This window comes from Manis javanica, chromosome 13, assembly GCF_040802235.1.
Source record: "Manis javanica isolate MJ-LG chromosome 13, MJ_LKY, whole genome shotgun sequence".
Taxonomy (NCBI): domain Eukaryota; kingdom Metazoa; phylum Chordata; class Mammalia; order Pholidota; family Manidae; genus Manis; species Manis javanica.
The window spans coordinates 43,474,089-43,491,157 of NC_133168.1; positions in this window are offsets into that span (position 1 = coordinate 43,474,089).

Genomic DNA, 17,069 nt, shown 5'->3' on the forward strand with positions numbered 1-17,069 from the left:
ATTCCAAGTGTACTCTATTACCATGTAAAAGACCTTAAAATCTGTTTTCAGAGAAGTTGACTTATTTTCTTCTAAGGTATAACCTGGGCTAGCAATTATGTAAAGAAAACACGAAAATTTTTTTCATGTTGCTTTAAAATGTACAAAGCTAGGAAGAATGTTGCTCCCATTTTAACAAGAAAAGGCCAGTAAATTCATGGAATCATAACTTCTCGAGCCCATCAGAGAACTGTGGTTGACCTGTAAACACTAGATGCAATTTAAGAAAAGTAGTAAGACACCTCCAAATAGAAATGAGATATAGGCTCTGCCTCACTAGGGCTTCAAGAGGAATATAAGGCCTCTATATTAGAGAGAAAAAAACCAGCAAAAATTATAATGAATTACTACCATGAATGAATAAATATGGGCTATCATGAAAGTATATAAGATCTAGTAGCCACAAACACAAAGGGAGTTCACACCCCCTCACAGCTCTTATTCATGGATCTCACCTGATCCTCTTGAGAACAACTGGGGCAAGACAGGAGACTGGAAAAAGCTGCTCTCAGTGGTGCAGTCCTGGAGGAGGGAAGATAGGGAAGGCATAGGGACCCAGCTGGTCTTTTCATCTTTAAGAATAAAAGGCTTTAAGGCATTGCAGGAAAGACAGAAAGCAATGTCTTTCCCAGAATAAAGATGAAGACAGACTGTGGTTGGGGAATGTAAAAGAAAAAACAATTCTACCCTTGAAGGAGGGGTGAGATTACCGAGAAAGCCCCACAGTGAGGCCCAGGAAAACAGCTGAGTCAGGAAGTGAAAACCCTGTGTCCTTCTACCTCCATGCAGACCAGGAGCACAAGTAGCAAGCTACAGATGTCTCCTGGTGGGAGAAGAGCAGGGGCATAGAAAGAACGCAGACATGTGGGGAAAACCTAAACATAAAGGTATGGCATGAACATCAAGATAAACCTTTTGAAAACCAATCCCTTCATTAAGCAAAAACACACCAAGGAATTTGAAACTGATGTTATACACTGAAACTAACTACAGGAAAAACAAAACCCAAATCTAGTCCTTTTGTTGACTAGGATGACTTAGTTCCTCATGCTAACAGTATCAAAATAAGAGAATGCCTGTTTCTAGTCAAAATCACTATTATCTTAACGTTTTATACTCTATATATTATGTTGACAATCCATTAAAAAAATCAGAAGACACACAAGAAAACAAGGAGAAAAAAAAATAACTGTTAAGAGTCAACAGGTGCATAAAAAGATGCTCAATCTCACTTAGCATTAGAGAAATGAAGATCAGAACTACAGTGAGCTATTACCTCAAACCTGTTAGAATGTCTATCATCAAAAAAAGACAAGGTAAAATAAATGATGGTGAGGATGTAAAGGAAAGGGGTCCTTACACAGTGTTGGTGGGAATGTAAACTAATATAGCAGTATAGAAAGCAGTATGGAGATCTCTCAGGAAATTAAAAATAGAACTACCATATGAACCAGGAGTCCTACTTTTGGTTATATATGCAAAGGAAACTAAATCATTATCTCAAAGAAATCTGCTCTCCACGTTCTTTGCAGTGTTACTTGCAATAGCCAAGATATGGAAACAGCCTGAGGGGCTGTCAATAGATGAATGGATGAAAAGGAAATGTGATATTTATATGCAAACATATCTCTATAAATCTACAAATTTATGTCACACAACAGAATATTATTTTTTAAAATTGGAATAGAGTTGATATACAATATTATATTGGTTTGAGATGTACAAGATGGTGATTTGATAATTATATACAGTACTAAATGCTCACCATGGTAAGTGTAGTTAACCCCGGCCACCATAACAAGATATTACAATATTATTAGTTATATTCTTTATGCTGTACTTCCATTTCTGTGATTAATTCATTTTAAATTTGAAGTTTGTACCTCTTTATCCCCTTCACCTATCCTGCCCATCTTTCCACACACACGTCTACCCCCATGGTAGCCAAGAGTCTGTCTCAGAATTTATGGGTCTATTTCCTTTTTGTTTGTTTTGCTTTTCAGATTTCACATATAAGTGAAATCATGGTATTTGTCTTTCTGTGCTGATTTCATTTAGTGTGATATCCTCTAGGTACACCCATGTTGTCACACATAGCAAGATTTCCTTCTTTTTTATGGCTAATAAGAAATAATCATTTTTTTTAAAAGAAGGATATCCTTTGCATATGATGCATCTGTAAGAGTCTATAAATGTGATACTGTAGGAAATAAAAGAGTGGATGGGGAACTGAGGCCAGAAGAATGGGGTGAGACAACACTTTCAGTGTAGATCTATACTACCATTGTGACATTAAACAAAGCTAATATATTCCCAATTTTAAAATAATATATATGAAATATTTTACAGTATATATGAATATTATAAAATTTAATGTATATAAATACAAAATAACATATAAATATAAATATTTTTATACATTAAATATTCCAAAGATGAAAATAATTTATTTGCTATATTGTTCCTCAAAATTGGTGGAATTCAGAGTTATCTTTCTTTTCTATAAAACATCCTCTCCTTTTTGTTTTTGCTTTTAAGAGCTAAAATTTATTTAATTGCAAGCATGTGAACTGCACTAGATCTGTTGTATATACCATTATTTCATTTAATGTAAGTCACAATGGATTATATGATGCTGCTCCTCCATGGAATGCTTGATGCTACACTATTTTATGCCCCAATAAGAATTTTTTAAAATACTGCCAATTATAGCTGTCAGACGTTATGAATTATAAATTGCATTCCAATGTCAGAGACATTAAAATGTGAGAAAATGAGAATCTTAAGGGGGGTGGAGCCAGGATGGCGGCGTGAGTAGAGCAGCGGAAATCTCTTCCCAAAATCACATATATCTATGAAAATATAACAAAGACAACTCTTCCTAAAATAGAGATGAGAGGACACAGGACAACATCCAGACCACATCCACACCTATGAGAACCCAGCACCTTGCAAAGGGGGTAAGATACAAGCCCCAGTCCAGCGGGTCCCGAGTGCCCCTCCCCACAGCTCCCGACAGTAGGAGAGAGGATTGAGTGGGAGGGAGAAGGAGCCCAGGAGTGCTGAACACCGAGCCCCAGGCATCCTGACCAGAGCGCAGACACAGTGCATGCGCGGGGCCCTGGTTACTAGGTAAAGAGGGCAGCAAGAACGGTGAGTGGGTACCGGAGGCTGGTGCTGGAGAACAAAAGAAAAGCGAGCGGCCATCTTTTTTTTTTCTTTTTTTTTTTTTGTTGCTGTTGTTTTCTTGTGGTGAGTGCTTTTTGGAAGTCTTAAAGGGACAGGGACCCCAATACTAGGGAAACAGGGCAGCAAGACCGGCGAGCGGGTATCGGAGACCGGTGCCAGAGAACAAAAGAAACGCAAGCAGCCACCTTTTTTTCTTTTTTCCTTTTTTCTTTTTTTGTTCTTGATTTGGCAAGCACTATTTGGAAGTCTTAAAGGGATAGGGACCCCAATACTAGGGAAACAGGGCAGCAAGTTCAGTGAGCGGGTGCCCGAGGCTGGCACCAGAGAATAAAGACAAACGAGCAGCCATTTTTTTTTTTGTGGTCGTTGTTTTGGTGGGTGCTTTATGAAAGTTTTAAAGGGGAAGGGCGGGACACTTAGTCCAGAGGTAGGGAATCCCAGGACCTCTGGGCACTCTAATCCCATGGGCTGCAGGGAGCACAGGGGCCCCTTACGGAGATAGATAGCCTCCCAGTCGCTCCCCCTCCAATGCAACTCCACCATGTTGGAGCAGCAGCCCGAGCCAGGCCATGCCAACAGCAACAGCGGAGATAAACTCCATAGCAGCTGGGCAGAAAGCAGAAGCCCTATCTGAATGCAGCTAAGCACAAGCAACTAGAGGTCGCTATTCTCCCAGGAGAGGAAGGATACAAACCAACAAGAAGGGAAGTTCTACCAGCTGTCACTAGTCAAAGCTCTGCAAACTATTCCTATCACCATGAAAAGACAAAATTTCAGGCAAAACAAGATCACAGAGACACCAGAGAAAGAGACAGACCTAACTAGTCTTCCTGACAAAGAATTCAAAATAAAAATCATAAACATGTTGAAAGAGATGCAGAGAAATATGCAAGAGAAATGGGATGAAGTCCAGAGGGAGATCACAGATGCCAGAAAGGAGATCACAGAAATGAAACAAACTCTGGAAGGATTTTTAAGTAGAATGGATAAGATGCAAGAGCCCATTCATGGAATTGAAACCAGAGAAGGAACACATAGAAGCTGACATAGAGATAAAAGGATCTCCAGGAATGAAACAATATTAAGAGAACTATATGACCAATCCAAAAGGAATAATATTCGTATTAAAGGGGTACCAGAAGAAGAAGAGAGAGGAAAAGGGAAGGAAAGTATATGGGAAGAAATAATTGCTGAAAACTTCCCCAAACTAGGAGAGGAAATAATCAAACAGACCACAGAAATACACAGAACCCCTGACAGAAAGGATCCAAGGAGGACAACACCAAGACACATAATAATTAAAATGGCAAAGATCAAGGACATGGAAAGAGTTTTAAAGGCAGCTAGAGAGAAAAAGGTCACCTATAAAGGAAAACCCATCAGGCTAACATCAGACTTCTCAAGAGAAACCCTACAGGCCAGAAGAGAATGGCATGATATATTTAATTCAATGAAACAGAAGGGCCTTGAACCAAGGGTAATGTATCCAGCACGACTATCATTTAAATATGATGGCAGGATTAAACAATTCCCAGACAAGCAAAAGCTGAGGGAATTTGCTTCCCACAAACCACCTCTACAGGGCATCTTACAGGGACTGCTCTACATCGGAGCACTCCTAGAAAGAGCACAGAAAAAAAACACACAACATATGAAGAATGGAGGAGGAGGAATAAGAAGGGAGAGAAGAAAAGAATCTCCAGACAGTGTATATAACAGCTCAATAAGTGAGCTAAGTTAGGCAGTAAGATACTAAAGAGGCTAACCTTGAACCTTTGGTAACCACGAATTTAAAGCGTACAATGGCAATAAGTACACATCTTTCATTAGTGGCCCTAAATGTAAATGGATTGAATGTACCAATCAAAAGACACAAAGTAATAGAATGGATAAAAAAGCAAGACCCATCTATATGCTGATTACAAGAAACCTCAAACCCAAAGACATGTACAGACTAAAAGTCAAGGGATGGAAAAACATATTTCAGGCAAAAAACAGCGAGAAGAAAGCAGGGGTTGCAGTACTAATATCGGACAAAATAGACTTCAAAACAAAGAAAATAACAAGAGATAAAGAAATACACTACATAATGACAAAGGGCTCAGACCAACAAGAGGATATAACCATTCTAAATATATATGCACCCAACACAGGAGCACCAGCATATGTGAAACAAATACTAACAGAACTAAGGGGGGGAAATAGACTGCAATGCATTCATTTTAGGAGACTTCAACACACTACTCCCCTAAAAGATAGATCCACTGGGCAGAAAATAAGTAAGGACGTGGAAGCACTGAACAACACAGTAGAACAGATGGACCTAACAGACATCTATAGAACTCTACATCCAAAAGAAACAGGATACACATTCTTCTCAAGTGCACATGGAACATTCTCCAGAATAGACCACATACTAGCCCACAAAAAGAGCCTCACCAAAATCCAAAATATTGAAATTCTACCCACCAATTTTTCAGACCACAAAGGTATAAAACTAGAAATAAATTCTACAAAGAAGACAAAAAGGCTCACGAACACATGGAGGCTTAACAACATGCTCCTAAATAATCAATGGATCAATGAACAAATTAAAATAGAGATCAAGTAATATATGGAAGCAAATGACAACAACAACACAAAGCCCCAACTTCTGTGGGACGCAGTGAAAGAAGTCCTAAGAGGAAAGTATATAGCAATCCAGGCACACTTGAAAAAGGAAGAACAATCCCAAATGAATAGTCTAACATCACAATTATCGAAACTGGAAAAAGAAGAACAAATGAGGCCTAAAGTCAGCAGAAGGAGGGACATAATAAAGATCAGAGAAGAAATAAACAAAATTGAGAAGAATAAAGCAATAGCAAAAATCAACGAAACCAAGACCTGGTTCTTTGAGAAAATAAACAAAATAGATAAGCCTCTAGCCAAACTCATTAAGAGAAAAAGAGGATCAACACAAATCAACATAATCAGAAATGAGAATGGAAAAATCACGACAGACTCCACAGAAATACAAAGAATTATTAAAGACTACTATGAAAACCTATATGCCAACAAGCTGGAAAACCTAGAAGAAATGGACAACTTCCTAGAAAAATACAACCTCCCAAGACTGACCAAGGAAGAAACACAAAAGTTAAACAAACCAATTACGAGCAAAGAAGTTGAAACGGTAATAAAAAAACTACCCAAGAACAAAACCCCGGGGCCAGACAGATTTACCTCGGAATTTTATCAGACACACAGAGAAGACATAATACCCATTCTCCTTTAAGTGTTCCAAAAAATAGAGGAGGAGGGAATACTCCCAAACTCATTCTATGAAGCCAACATCACCCTAATACCAAAACCAGGCAAAGACCCCACCAAAAAAGAAAATTACAGACCAATATCCCTGATGAATGTAGATGCAAAAATACTTAATAAAATATTAGCAAACCGAATTCAAAAGCATATCAAAAGCATCATTCACCATGACCAAGTGGGATTCATCCCAGGGATGCAAGGATGGTACAGCATTCGAAAATCCATCAACACCATCCACTACATCAACAGAAAGAAAGACAAAAACCACACGATCATCTCCATAGATGCTGAAAAAGCATTTGACAAAATTCAACATCCATTCATGATAAAAACTCTCAGCAAAATGGACATAGAGGGCAAGTACCTCAACATAATAAAGGCCATACATGAGAAACCCACAGCCAAATTCATACTGAACAGCAAGAAGCTGAAAGCTTTTCCTCTGAGATTGGGAACCAGACAGGGATGCCCACTCTCCCCACAGCTATTTAACATATTACTGGAGGTCCTAGCCAGGGCAATCAGACAAAACAAAGAAATATAAGGAATCCAGATTGGTGAAGAAGAAGTTAAACTGTCACTATTTGCAGATGACATGATATTGTACATAAAAAACCCTAAAGACTCCACCCCAAAACTACTAGAACTGATATCAAAATACAGCAAAGTTGCAGGTTCAAAATTAACACACAGAAATCTGTAGCTTTCCTATACACTAACAATGAACCAATAGAAAGAGAAATCAGGAAAACAATTCCATTAACAATAGCATCAAAAAGAATAAAATACCTAGGAATAAATATAACCAAAGAAGTGAATGACCTATACTCTGAAAAACTACAAGTCACTCTTAAGAGATATTAAAGGGGACACTAACAAAAGGAAACTCATTGCATGCTCGTGGATAGGAAGAATCAATATTGTCAAAATGGCCACCCAGCCCAAAGCAGTATACAAATTTGATGCAATCCCTACCAAATTACCAGCAACATTCTTCAATGAACTGGATCAAATTATTCAAAAATTCATATGGAAACACCAAAGACCCTGAATAGCCAAAGCAGTACTGAAAAGAAGAATAAAGTAGGGGGGATCTCACTCCCCAACTTCAAGCTCTACTATAAAGCCATAGTAATCAAGACAATTTTGTACTGGCACATGAACAGAGCCACAAACCAGTGGAACAGATTAGAGACTCCAGACATTAACCCAAACATATATGGTCAACTAATATTAGATAAAGGAGCCATGGACATACAATGGTGAAATGACAGTCTCTTCAACAGATGGTGCTGGCAAAACTGGACAGCTACATGTAGGAGAATGAAACTGGACCATTGTCTAACCCCATATACAAAAGTAAATTCAAAATGGATCAAAGACCTGAATGTAAGTCATGAAACCATTAAACTCGTGGAAAAAAAACATAGGCAAAATCCTCTTAGTCATAAACATGAGTGACCTCTTCTTGAACATATCTCCCCAGGCAAGGAAAACAACAGCAAAAATGAACAAGTGGGACTATATTAAGCTGAAAAGCTTCTGTACAGCAAAAGACACCATCAATTGAACAAAAGGAACCCTACAGTATGGGAGAATATATTTGTAAATGACACATCCAATAAAGGCTTGATGTCTATAAATAGCTCACATGCCTCAACAAAAAAAAAATCAAATAATCCAATTAAAAAATGGGCAGAGGAACTGAACAGATGGTTCTACAAAAAAGAAATACAGATGGCCAACAGACACATGAAAAGATGCTCCACATCACTAATTATCAGAGAAATGCAAATTAAAACTACAATGAGGTATCACATCACACCAGTAAGGATAACTGCCATCCAAAAGACAAACAACAACAAATGTTGGCGAGGCTGTGGAGAAAGGGGAACCCTCCTACACTGCTGATGGGAATGTAAATTAGTTCAACCTTTGTGGAAAGCAGTATGGAGGTTCATCAAAATGGTCAAAACAGACTTACCATTTGACCCAGAATTCCAGTCCTAGGAATTTACCCTAAGAACGCAGCAATCAAGTTTGACAAAGACAGATGTACCCCTATGTTTATCGCAGCACTATTTATAATAGCCAAGAATTGGAAGCAACCTAAATGTCCATCGGTAGGTGAATGGATAAAGAAGATGTGGTACATATACACAATGGAATACTACTCAGCCATAAGAAGCGGGCAAATCCTACCATTTGCAGCAACATGGATGGATCTGGAGGATATTATTCTCAGTGAAATAAGCCATGGGGAGAAAGAGAAATACCAAATGATTTCACTCATCTGTGGAGTATCAGAACAAAGGAAAAACTGAAGGAACAAAACAGCAGCGGAATCACAGAACCCAAGAATGTACTAACAGGTACCAAAGGGAAAGGGACTGGGGAGGATGGGTGGGTAGGGAGGGTTAACAGGGGGGAAGAAGAAGAGGGGTATTAAGATTAGCATGCATGTGGGGGGGAGAATAGGGGGGGCTGTACAAGACAGAGAGGACAAGTAGTGATTCTACTACATTTTTGTATGCTGATGGACAGTGACTGTAAATGGATTTATAGGTGGGACCTGGTATAGGGGAGAGCCTAGTAAACATAATATTCTTCATATAAGTGTAGATTAAATTAATAAAAAGAAAAAAAAGAATGAAAGAGTAGGATAATTACTCCCTGATAGGATAAAACTAACTGTAAATCAACGATTAATGCATGCTTTAAATATCCTTAATTTTGATCACTTAAAGGGTGTCAGATGATCAGCTGTGGATGTACACTTTTCTGATAATATTCCTTTCTCTACACAATGGTATAAAGGGCATATCAAAGTGTGGCAAAGGGTCTGTTTGTGTTTATAAAGAGGATCAAAGCCTAATTTGGCTACCCAGAAAATGAACTAAGATACAATATGAAGAAGAACTTCCAACTTCAGCACTCTCTGGAAGAGACATACCAGAAGGTGATCATCAAAAAACCTCAACAAAGATCCAGGCGATGTGCAGTTGTAGCTGCATTCATCCCACCGGTTCCTGGACTTGCCATTGGAATGAAGAAGGAGATATCTAGGCTGGCCTGTACTTTCAGTAAAATAACAAATTTGACTGGATCTATACTGTTGGAACTCACCCAAGAATTAGGAGAAATGCAAGTTGTAGCGCTCCAAAATCTTACAACTACAGACTATCTACTGTTAAAAGAATATATGGGATGTGAACAGTTCCCAGGAATGGGTTGTTTTAATTTGTCTGATTTCTCCCATACTTTTCAAGTACAGTTGGACAATATCCATTATATCATAGACAAATTTTCACAAATGCCTAGGGTGCCTAACTGGTTTTCTTGGCTTCACTGGAGATAGCTGGTAATTATAGATCTGCTTTGGTTATGTAACTGTATTCCTATTATGTTAATGTGTGTTCACAAGTTAGTTAGTAGTTTAAAACCTATACTTGCCTAAGTTACTCTACAAGAAGATATGTCAAAGAAATAATCACTCTTCCCATGTTTTCTTCCATTTGCTACCTCAATAGCTTTTCTTCTTCCTTCCTAATTACAACCCTTAAATAGAATTCGGGCCTCACATCGAATTCACCGAGTATCATAATTCCTCCAAGTGGTAAAGATACCTCAAGACATGTACTGGGCATAGAAGCCACAGGGCATAGATCTGCAAAGAAGTAAAAAGCTCAGCTTTTCAAACAATATGGCTTCTCTCTCACTTACCAACTTTACATTTCCCTGTATGGCCCCAGAAGATGACTGGTTAGTCAGAGACGGGTAAGATTCCTCAAGGGAGGAACAACCTAAGACAGGCACAGTCACAGGGGGGCCATCAGGTGAGAAATTGGGGATCAACAGAGGTGAGGCTTAGAACCTCATCCCCCCCTGTTTTGAGAGAAATCTTCTGCATTCGTGGATGTATTATTGCGCTTGTCTAGCTTGGATTATCACATAGTCTACAGGCACACACCTGATCATCTACATTTGCTCTCTTTCAACACTAAACTATGTTTTCTACCTTTATCTTACATCTACCTACCACTTCAGCATTTTATTAAAAATAAAAATAAAAAAAATAATAATAATAAAGGGAGAAATGTGGGATTCACATATAAATCAAGCATAAAAATCAAACGAATATTCATATTTGACCTGATTGTTTATAGTTTATAATGACTGATCAAAACCGAAAGTTTTTGTGATGACTGCCCTTGTACTCTTCACCATGTAAGAACTGATTCACTATGTAAGAATTTGTTCACCATGTAAGAACTTGTTCATTATGCTTCAAAAGATTGGAGACTGACGAGAATTACGCTGGGTGTGGATTAATGATTGTGCATTGAGCATTTGACTCCCCTATACAGAATTTTATTGTTGTTAACAACCATTTGATCAATAAATATGAGAGATGTCCTCTCAGATAAAAAAATTACAATAAAAAAAAGTTGGGATTTCCAAATTGTGCTCAGGATTTGAAGCTCTGTAGTTAAATATTGACTCCAAAATGTGTTCCCTTTCAGTTTCAAATGAAAGAATTTTTGGCATTCTATATGTGTTTTTGACAATCCAATATTTATTATCATCTGATTCTGCTCCTTCAGACCATAGCCAGCCACCAGAATGCAATGATTCAAGTTTTTACTACTGCAATGTGGACCATAATAAATGCCTCGAAGTAATGGTGAAAAAAAAAATGAGAATCTTAAAATCATTAAAACACAGTGTTCTCTTGAATCCTTAATATATATCTGCAAAGTAGGTGTAATTATATCATCTTACTTAATTGAAATAATTGTCTTTGTAAAGTAGTTAGTAATGGTAACAATTATAATAATATAGCAATTGCTAACCTGCTATTTGTACTACAACTGCTCTAATAACTCAGCATAGATTCTCACTTAAGCATAACAGTAGTGTCCTCTGAGATAACTTACTTTTATCCCCATTTTGTTGATGAGGAAATTAAGCCATAGAAAGGCTAAGTGATTACTAAAGTAGGATTCAAACTCAAGGTGAGCTGAATCCCAAAGTCATGCTCTTTCTCTTTTATTTTTAATTGAAATATTGTTGATATACAATCTTATATTGGCTTCAGATGTACAACAGAGTGGTTCAACAGTTACCCATACTATTAAATCTTCACCCCTCTAGTGTGGTTACTATCTATCATTTAGAAAGATGTTACAGAATCACTGACCGTATTTTCCATGTGTACTACTGTCCCTGTGATTGCTAATCATTGTGCTCCTTTATTCCCCTCACCCTCCCCAACACCCCATCAACATTGCCTCTCCTTTTTTTTTTTTGAGAGGGCATCTCTCATATTTATAGATCACATGGTTGTTAACAACAATAAAATTCTGTATAGGGGGGTCAATGCTCAATGCACAATCATTAATGCATCTCAAGCCTAATTCTTGTCAGTCTCCAATCTTCTGAAGCATAACAAACAAGTTCTTACATGGTGAACAAATTCTTACATAGTGAATAAGTTCTTACATGGTGAACAGTACAAGGGCATTCATCACAGAAACTTTCGGTTTTGATGACACATTATGAACTATAAACAATCAGGTCAAATATGAATATTCATTTGATTTTTATACTTGATTTATATGTGGATCCCACATTTCTCCCTTTATTATTATTATTATTTTTATTTTTAATAAAATGCTGAAGTGGTAGGTAGATGTAAGATAAAGGTTGAAAACATAGTTTAGTGCTGTAAGAGGGCAAATGTAGATGATCGGGTGTGTGCCTATGGACTAAGTATTAATCCAAGCTAGACAAGGGCAGCAAAACATCCACGGATGCAGAAGATTTCTCTCAAAACAGGGGGGAGGGGTGAGGTTCTAAGCTTCACCACTATTGTTCCCCGATTTCTCACCTGTGACTGTGCCTGTCTTAGATTGTTCCTCCCTTGAGGAATCTTACCCGTCTCTGGTTAACCAGTCATCTTCCTGTGCCATACAGGGAAATGTAAAGTTGGTAAGTGAGAGAGAAGCCATATTGTTTGAAAAGGTTAGCTTTTTACTTCTTTGCAGATTTATGTCCTGTGGCTTCTATGCCCAGCACTTGTGTCGAGCTTTACCACCTGGAGGAATTATGATACTCGGTAAATTCTATATGAGGCACGAATTCTATTTAAGGGTTGTAATTAGGAAGGAAGAAGAAAAGCTGTAGAGGTAGCATATGGAAGAAAACATGGGAGGATTGATTATTTCTTTGACATATATGTATAGGTTTTAAACTACTAACTAACTTGCGCTCACATATTAACATAATAGGAATACGGTGACATAAACAAAGCAAATCTATAATTCCCATCCATCTCCAGTGAAGCCAAGAAAACCAGTTAGGCACCCTAGGCATTTGTGAAAATTTGTTTATGATATGATGGATATTGTCCAACTGTACTTGAACAGTCTGAGAGAAATCAGACAAATTAAAGCAACCCATTTCTGGGATCTGTTCACATCCCATATGTTCTTTTAACCGTAGATAGTCTATAGTCATAAGATTTTGGAGTGCTACAACTTGCACCCCTCCCAACCCCTGGTTGAGTTCCAACAGTACAGATCCGGTCAAATTCGTTGTCTCACTGCATGCACATGCCAGTCTAGACATCTCCCTCCTCATTCCTATGGCAAGTCCAGGAAACGGTGGGGTGGACGCAGCCACAACCGCAGCATCGCCCGGATCCCTGTGGAGGCTTTTTGATGATCATCCCCTGGCACGAGTCCTCCAGAGAGTGCTGATGCTGGAAGCTTCTCCTCATATCGTATCTGAGTTCATTTTCTGGGTATCCAAGCTAGGCCTTGATCTTCTGCATAGAAACAAACAGACCCTTTGCCCACACTTTGACATGCCCTCTATACCACTGTGTAGAACTCATTGGAGGTCAGCACACAGGAACTGCTTTTTTTTTTTATTAAGAGAAAGGTATATTATGAGAAAAGAGTACCTCCATAGCTGATCATCTGACACCCTTAAAGTGATCAACATTAAGGATATTTAAAGCATGCATTAATCTTCGATTTACCAATAGTTTTATCCTATCAAGGTGTAATCCCCCTTTTCTTTCTTTCTTTCTTTTTTTTTAAATCTTTAATCTACACTTACATGAAGAATACTATGTTTACTATGCTCTCCCCTATATCAGGTCCCCCCTAAAAACCACATTACAGTTACTGTCCATCAGCTTATCAAAATGTTGTAGAATCACTACTTGTCCTCTCTGTGTTGTACAGCTCACCCTCCCCTTTCTCTCTCCCCACCCATGCATGCTAATCTTAATATCCCCCTTCTTCTTCACCCCACTTATCCCTCCCTGCCCACCCCTCCTCCCCAGTTCCTTTCCCTTTGGTACCTGTTAGTCCATTTTTGGGTTCTGTAATTCCTCTGCTGTTTTGTTCCTTCAGTTTTTACTTTGTTCTTATACTCCTCAGATGAGTGAAATCATTTGGTATTTCTCTTGCTCCGCTTGGCTTATTTCACTGAGCATAATACTCTCCAGCTCCATCCATGTTGCTGCAAATGGTTGGATTTTTCCACTTCTTATGGCTGAGTAGTATTCCATTGTGTATATGTACCACATCTTCTTTATCCATTCATCTACCAATGGACATTTAGGTTGCTTCCAATTCTTGGCTATTGTAAATAGTGCTGCGATAAACATAGGGGTGCATCTGTCTTTCTCAAACTTGATTGCTGTGTTCTTAGGGTAAATTCTTAGAAGTGGAATTCCTGGGTCAAATGGTCTGTCTGTTTTGAGTATTTTGATGAACCTCCATACAGTTTTCCATGATTTACATTCCCACCAGCAGTGTAGGAGGGTTCCCCTTTCTCCACAGCCTTGCCAACATTTGTTGTTGTTTGTCTTTTGGATGGCAGCTATCCTTACTGGTGTGAGGTGATACCTCATTGTAGTTTTAATTTGCATTTTCTCTGATAATTAGTGATGTGGAGCATCTTTTCATGTGTCTGTTGGCCATCTGTATTTCTTTTTTAGAGAACTGTCTGTTCAGTTCCTATGCCCATTTTTTAATTGGATTATTTGTTTTTTGTTTGTTGAGGCGTGTGAACTCTTTATATATTCTGGACGTCAAGCCTTTATCGGATCTGTCATTTTCAAATATATTCTCCCATACTGTAGGATTCCATTTTGTTCTATTGATGGTCTCTTTCTCTGTACAGAAGCTTTTCAGCTTAATGTAGTCCCACGTGCTCATTTTTGCTATTGTTTTCCTTGCCCGGGGAGATATGTTCAAGAAGAGGTCACTCATGTTTATGTCTAAGAGGTTTTTGCCTGTTTTTTTCCAAGAGTTTAATGGTTTCATGACTTACATTCAGGTCTTTGATCCATTTTGAGTTTACCTTTGTATATGGGGTTAGACAATGGTCCAGTTTCATTCTCCTACATGTAGCTGTCCAGTTTTGCCAGCACCATCTGTTGAAGAGACTGTCATTTTGCCATTCTATGTCCATGGCTCCTTTATCAAATATTAATTGACCATATATGTTTGGGTTAATTTCTGGATTCTCTAATCTGTTCCACTGGTCTGTGGCTGTGTTCTTGTGCCAGTACCAAATTGTCTTGATTACTATGGCTTTGTAGTAGAGCTTGAAGTTGGGGAGTGAGATCCCCCCTACTTTATTCTTCTTTTTCAGGATTGCTTTGGCTATTCGGGGTCTTTGGTGTTTCTATATGAATTTTTGAATTATTTGTTCCAATTCATTGAAGAATGTTGCTGGTAATTTGAGAGGGATTGCATCAAATCTGTATATTGCTTTGGGCAGGATGGCCATTTTGATGATATTAATTCTTCCTAGCCATGAGCATGGGATGAGTTTCCATTTATTAGTGTCCCCTTTAATTTCTCTTAAGAGTGACTTGTAGTTTTCAGAGTATAAGTCTTTCACTTCTTTGGTTAGGTTTATTCCTAGGTATTTTATACTTTTTGATGCAATGGTGAATGGAATTGTTCTCCTGATTTCTCTTCCTATTGGTTCATTGTTAGTGTATAGGATAGCTACAGATTTCTGTGTGTTAATTTTGTATCCTACAACTTTGCTGTATTCTGATATCAGTTCTAGTAGTTTTGGAGTGGAGTCTTTAGGGTTTTTTATGTACAGTATCATATCATCTGCAAATAGTGACAGTTTAACTTCTTCTTTACCAATCTGGATTCCTTGATTTTCTTTGTTTTGTCTAAGTGCCATGGCTAGGACCTCCAGTACTATGTTGAATAACAGTGGGGAGAGTGGGCATCTCTGTCTTGTTCCCGATCACAGAGGAAAAGCTTTCAGCTTCTCGCTGTTCAGTATGATGTTGACTGTGGGTTTATCGTGTATGACCTTTATTATGTTGAGGTAGATTCCCTCTATGCCAATTTTGTTGAGAGTTTCTATCATGAATGGATGTTGAATTTTGTCAAATGCTTTTTCAGCATCTATGGAGATGATCGTGTGGTTTTTGTCTTTCTTTTTGTTGATGTGGTGGATGATATTGATGGATTTTCGAATGTTGTACCATCCTTGCATCCCTGGGATGAATCCCACTTGGTCATGGTGTATGATCCTTTTTATATACTGTTGAATTTGGTTTGATAATATTTTGTTGAGTATTTTTGCATCTACATTCATCAGGGATATTGGTCTGTAATTTTCTTTTTTGGTGGGGTCTTTGCCTGGTTTTGGTATTAGGGTGATGTTAGCTTCATAGAATGAGTTTGGGAGTATTCCCTCTTCTTCTATTTTTTGGAACACTTAAAGGAGAATGGGTATTATGTCTTCACTGTGTGTCTGATAAAATTCCCAGGTAAATCCGTCTGTCCCCGGGGTTTTGTTCTTGGGTAGTTTTTTTATTACCGTTTCAACTTCTTTGCTCGTTATTGGTTTGTTTAACTTTTGTGTTTCTTCCTTGGTCAGTCTTGGGAGGTTGTATTTTTCTAGGAAGTTGTCCATTTCTTCTAGGTTTTCCAGCTTGTTAGCATATAGGTTTTCATAGTAGTCTTTAATAATTCTTTGTATTTCTGTGGAGTCTGTCGTGATTTTTCCATTCTCATTTCTGATTATGTTGATTTGTGTTGATTCTCTTTTTCTCTTAATGAGTTTGGCTAGAGGCTTATCTATTTTGTTTATTTTCTCAAAGAACCAGGTCTTGGTTTCGTTGATTTTTGCTATTGCTTTATTCTTCTCAATTTTGTTTATTTCTTCTCTGATCTTTATTATGTCCCTCCTTCTGCTGACTTTAGGCCTCATTTGTTCTTTTTCCAGTTTCGATAATTGTGATGTTAGACTATTCATTTGGGATTGTTCTTCCTTCTTCAAGTGTGCCTGGATTGCTATATACTTTCCACTTAAAACTGCTTTCTGTGCATCCCACAGAAGTTGGGGCTTTGTATTGTTGTTTTCATTAGTTTCTATATATTCCTTGATCTCTATTTTGATTTGTTCATTGATCCATTGATTATTTAGAAGCATGCTGTTAAGCATCCATGTGTTTGTGAGCCTTTTTGTTTTCTTTG